Here is a 6,000-nt window from a genome sequence, read left to right on the forward strand (position 1 = left end):
AAGCGGGAGCTACATGCACCAGGTTGCCCTTTTGCATATGAAATGAGAGGTGGAGAAGGGATCACCGTCCATCGAACCGCTGCTGCTGCTGACCTTGAAGATGCAGCCCTGCTGCTGCTGCTGTACCCACCATGGTGTCCTCTTTCTGCTGCTGCTGCTGTATCCACCAAGGAACCCTGCTGCTGCTGTACCCACCATGGTGTCCTCTTTCTGCTGCTGCTGTATCCACCAAGGAACCCTACTGCTGCTGCTGCTGCTCTAACACATAAGAATGGACAATTTGAGATCAAATCAAAAAACCTTCCATGAGAGGGAGAGGGTGGTCATGGCGGGCAAGGAGCAGCTTTCATGGCCCGCACAAACAAAAAAAACAGCGCGAATCAGATAACATATCCAGAATATATATTGGGAGAGCAGCTAAGCTAAGCTAAGCTAAGCTAGCATGAGCGGTATAATATGGATTGATTTGTACTATTGTGAATTATCTCAACAAGACGAAACAGGGGAAGCAAAAAAACATTACCCTGCTGGTAATATAACATATACTCCCTCTGTACACTATTATAAGACGTTTTTATAGTTCAAATTGAACTGCAAAACATCTTACATTAGTGTACAGAGGTAGTAACATATCACACGCTCGACTTTTTCCAGCAAAAAGATGAGCTGCGCCTTGAGACCTGCTGCTACCACAAGTGTTGATTTCAGTTCATATATATTCTGTAGTTCAATTTTTACTATTCGAGTAATTTGTACAAGGAGATGACGTATATATTCTCTCCAGTGTGTACTAGTTCCATTCCATGTGATTGATCAACCGTGGATCTCCCCCGACGACCATTCTGAATTAGTTTGAATAAAATGTGTTTTTACCTACAAGTTGCAAGCATGAAGATGATGAGGTTTGGGGTGTGCGTATCATGACTCAAGCACTAGTATCATGACCCTGTTCATCACATTCAAGTTTGACAAAATTGAAGAGAAAAGAGGAGCTATGGATCTGAGCATGGCGATGGCCTCCTCCTCTTCCTCCTTGACTCACGCACGCGGGATGCTGGTGATGGGGATGGTGATGGCCTGCACAAATGCGTTTGCGCGGATCAGATAAGAAATCCAGAAGAGGAATAGATGAGGTCTGGTACGTACCTTTGGCCGGCGTCGAGGTGCTCCCCACCGAGAGCAGCCGGCGTGCGTCCTTGGAGGTTGAGGGCTAGCTAGGGTTTCGGGCGTCGCCGTCCATGGCTGCTGCTGCGCTCCATGGCCGACCTCGAGGAGGGTCGCGGATCAGATCGCCGGTGCCGCTGCGGGCGGATCTGGGCGCTGCTCCGCTTGATCTAGGTCCTTGGCTTCCCTTCCCTCCCCTCCCCTCCCCTCCCCTCCCCTCCCTTGGGAGAGAAGAGAAGAGGAGAGGAGAGGAGAGGAGGGGCTGGAGCGGCGGCCGTGGCAGGGCAGAGGGGAAGAGGAGGCCATGGCCATGGCCGGGCTCGTCCTGCCTGCTGCTGCTAGGTCGCCGTGGCTAGGGTTTCGGCGCCATGGGAGAGAAGGAGAGGGAGGTCGGCGGCGTGGATGGGGGAGAGGAGGCCGCCGCGCCGGTGAGGCCGAGTGGCTGGGGCAGAGGAGATCGGTGCCGGAGTTGGGCTCCGTTGGTTGGGAGACGAGCAGGGGAAGGAATTGGGGATTGGATTGGATTAGCTTGTGTTGTTGGTTCGGTGGGGCTACTGGCCCGTTACAGCGCCGTTATCCATTGGGCTCCACCCACTTCTTTGCCATCTGCCAACAGACGGAAAAGATTCTTTCCCATCTGCTGACAGATGGCAAAGAGGTGGGTTGACAGGCCGTTATAACACTGGACCCCTACCCACCTCTTTGCCATCTGCTGCCAGATGGCAAAGATTATTTGCCATCCACTAGCAGATGGCAAAGAATTGGCTGATGGCAACCATGTTCTTTGTCGTCTGTCAGTTCTTTGCCATCTGTTTTTATAAGCAGATGGCAAAGACGTTCTTTGCCATCAGCTGGCAGATGGCAAAGAGCTGGCTGATGGCAAATTCCCAGTTTCCAGTAGTGGAGATCGTAGAGGCTAAACCCTAGAAGCTAGCCTATGATTATGACTATTCTTGTCCTATGGACCAAACCCTCCGGTTTATATAGACACCGGAGGGGGCTAGGGTTACACAGAGTCGGTTACAGAGAAGGAAACCTACATATTCGAATATCCAAGCTTGCCTTCCATGCAAAGGAGAGTCCCATTCGGACACGAGACGAAGTCCTCAATCTTGTATCTTCATAGTCCAACAGTCTGGCCAAAGTATATAGTCCGGCTGTCCGAGGACCCCTTAATCCAGGACTCCCTCAGTAGCCCCTGAACTAGGCTTCAATGACGATGAGTTCGGCGCGCGGATTATCTTCGGCATTGCAAGGCGGGTTCCTTCTCCGAATACTCCATAGAAGAACTAGAACACAAGAATCATGTCCGGCTCTGCAAAAAAAATTCCACACTCCACCATAGAGAGTATAATATTCCACAAATCTAATCTGCTAACAGCTTTTTATAGCATCACGCCACGGTCCGGTCATTATCCGAACCGTTTTTCATAACCAGCCACCGCACACATCGCGAAGCGGTTTTATTGGCATGTCTTGTCGAAGCAGAGATCGTGTCCTCTTATCACGGGATCCTCATCAATACAGACATGGGTAACCCAATCGTGCCATCAAACGTGGCGTTTGGGGAATAAGAGAATTTAACGGGCAAGTGGGGAGGCACAGGATTTTTGCTGCCTTTATAAGGGGATAAGAACCGTCCCTTTCACCCACGCCCTTCTCTACTCATCCATTCCTTTTCGCTCGAGCCCTAGTGCCCAAGCGCTCCTCTACTCCGCCCAAAAAGGCTTTCCCGAAGATGTCCGGATCTGGAGCAGGAGGCAAGTGGATGGCCTCTACCGTTCGGGAGAAGGATATCAAAAAGCTTAGGGGGGCCGGGTATCTGGCCAAGAGAATTACCCACCGTCTTCCGACGGCGGGACAAATCGTCCCCACCCCGGAACCCCACGAGAGGGTGGTATTTCTCCCTCACTTTGTCCGCGGGCTAGGTTTTCCCCTCCACCCATTTGTTCGCGGCATCATGTACTACTACGGGATTGATTTCCATGATCTATCCCCAAATTCCTTCCTCAACATCTCGACATTCATAGTCATGTGCGAGGCCTTTCTCCGCATCCCGCCGCACTTTGGCTTATGGCTAAAGGTTTTTAATGTAAAGCCCAAGGTAGTGAGCGGCGAGCATGCCGAATGCGGAGGTGCCATGGTGAGTAAGATGCCCAATGTTACATGGCCGATAGGGACGTTCAACGATTCCATCAAGGAGTGGTAGCACCAGTGGTTCTACATCACTGAGCCGCGTGGCAAGGAGTGGACCGCTGTTCCGGAGTTCAGATCCGGTGCCCCCCTACGACTTACGTCCTGGCACAAGAAGGGCCTGAACTGGGCTTCGTTTGACGAGCTATCAGAGCTCCAAACGCGCGTTCAAGACATGGAAGACAAGAGCGTCAAGCTCGTCAATGTAGTCCAAGTCATGTTGGTTCGCCGGATTCTACCATGTCAACACCGAGCTTGCAATCTATGGGAGTTCGACCCGGCCAAGCACCAGACCCTGCTAGAGCTCTTTGGCTCTACGCACAAGCACATCTGGAAGGTGCTTTTCAAGTCCGGCAAACCGTGGCCGGACTCCACCGAGGACCGTGGGTACCAACTGTCACACCCCGCAAGTTCGGTAAGCAACTAAATGTTTGACAACTTATGTGTTCTATCCATACATCCTCAGGAAAACACTTAACGCGTTTCCTATCATAATCCTAGGGCTGGGCGAAGAAGGCGGGGCGCATCTACTGTCCAGCCCCTCTGCCAGAAGAACCGGCCGGCCCACTTCTGATGAAGATGCTGGTCCCGGCGCCGTATAAGGCGCCGAAGAAGAAGACCGAAAAGGAGGCCAAGAAGACCAGAGGCGGCCTCCGTCGTCGTGGTGCCTCGGACACAAAATCCGGAGACTCTAATGCCCATTCTTCCTCCGAAGAGGACAGGGATGAGGAGGACGAATCCCCCGCAGGGGGAAAGAAGAAAAGAATGGCCTTTAACTCCTTGGAGGCCGATTCGCCTAAGAGGGGAAAAACTCCTCTTTAAGACGAGTCCACCGGCGCCACCGATAGCAGCCCAGAGTGGAATCCCAGGGCCGATCCCTTGGTGAACTCGTAAGTATAAAATCTGAACACACTCATGCATCCGAACTTGTCATGGCATCACATTCTAATTTGAGACGTGCTTTTCCTTTTCAGTCCGCGCGAAGCCCCGCGCTGAACCGTCCTCGTCAGAAGATCTACTGGGTTCAGACGCTATGGGGAGCGAGACACCCCCGAAGGCCTCCTTCTCCAAACGTGGGAATGAAACCGAGGTTTCATCCCAGAAGGACCCAGGCCACGGAGGAGGGGAGAAGGCCGCGAAGGCGGCGCCAGGAGGCCGTACTTCTGGGGCCGGTCACACGGGAGAGAAAGCTCCCGTGGATGTCAACGGCGGGGGTCATCTTGAGTCCGGACCCAAGCCAGACACGATTCTAGAGACCCATAAGGTCCCCGAGTCAAACAGATAGCCTTTGCCAATTGGAGGAGGTATGCCTGCTCCACTAGCCGCCTCTGTCCAACCAGAGGTGCCGGATACTTTATTGGCGGCGCTGAAGGGTGCCTCCATCGTTGATGAACACCGTGCCCTCATGGGTGCGGTGATTGAGAAGATTCAGTTTGCTGAGAGTGAACTGAATGAATCCTGTATCAGCCTCATAAGAGGCTTTGAGGTATGTTTTATGGGCTTTTGGGAGAGTGCCATGGTATAGATAGTAGCCCCTGATACACTATTTGGTGAAAAGAAAGAACCGTATAAAGGATCAAATTCATGTTCGCGGGAGACTTACTTGATGATATTTATCACCCTTTTTTAACCAGCAGGCATCTGTAGCGACTACTGCCTCTCAAGCTACGAAAGTATTCGGACTGAGGCATAGTCTGGAGCGGGGCGAAGGAGAACTTGGCCAAGTGAAGAGACAGCTGGAGAATAATCAAGGTGTGTAGAAACCTTGTTTATGTAGCACAAATGAATAAGTGTACATGATGGAAATATTTTTATAATGTGCTCTAGGAGCGACGGCCGAAATTGAGGCTCTCAGGAGGGCTGTGGCCGAAGCCGAGAAGAAGGCAGCCGCAGAGCAGGCTCTTCGTGAGAAACACGAGGCTAGAGTTATTGAGGCTGAGCGAGAGCTTCAAGAGGCCGTGCAGAAATGCGAGACCTTGGAGCAGAGTTTAGCAGGGAAAGAATCTGAACTCTCCCAGGCTCGCCAAGCCGCAAGTGATGCTCGGGGGGAGGCCCAAGGTGCCCTGAAGGAAATCCAGGAGGCGAGGAAAGTTGTGGTCGGTAAGGCTTTTTCTGTACAAAGCAAGTATCGGAGATGAGAAAATCAAATTTGACAACTTGAGTTTTGATGTATACAGGGGTATTTGCAGAGCTGCCGCGCAGCATATCCGATGTCGCCCAATTCTACTGAGCCGAAGGGGGGAATACTGCGGATAAGCTCTTCTGGATGCAGTATCTGGCGCCAAATTATCTGGTGCCTTTCTCCGATCAGTTGAAGTAGCTGGTCGAGCTGCATAAGGCGGCCGAGTTAGCCATGAAGGATTTAATTATCCGGTTGTCGCCTGCTGAGCCGATTCCAAGCAGCTACTTCGGGCTCGTGAAGCGGCTTGTAAGTGCCTGCCCTCAACTCGAAGTCATCAAGCGATCGGTCTGCATAGAAGGTGCGCGAATGGCCTTTGCCCGTGCCAAGGTGCATTGGGGGAAGATGGATGCAGAAAAGCTGATGACCGAGGGACGGCAGGAGGGGAAGGAGCACCGCAAGCCCGAACTATATTATGAAGGTGTCTTGAAGGGAGCCCGCCTTGCAGCGGAGCAATGCACCAA

At 52.2% G+C, this 6,000-nt stretch overlaps 1 long non-coding RNA gene across 1 annotated transcript; it reads right to left on the reverse strand.

Annotated features, from left to right (window-relative positions):
- Positions 1-808: 808 nt before the first annotated feature.
- LOC119329089 lies at positions 809-1,666 on the reverse strand. The gene is made up of 2 exons (XR_005159284.1): positions 1,147-1,666; positions 809-1,077 (listed from the first exon to the last, which is right to left on the reverse strand). It is a non-coding gene; the product is annotated as an uncharacterized LOC119329089 (long non-coding RNA).
- Between the last annotated feature and the right edge of the window lie 4,334 nt (positions 1,667-6,000).

Source organism: Triticum dicoccoides, chromosome 1B (assembly GCF_002162155.2).
Source record: "Triticum dicoccoides isolate Atlit2015 ecotype Zavitan chromosome 1B, WEW_v2.0, whole genome shotgun sequence".
NCBI lineage: Eukaryota > Viridiplantae > Streptophyta > Magnoliopsida > Poales > Poaceae > Triticum > Triticum dicoccoides.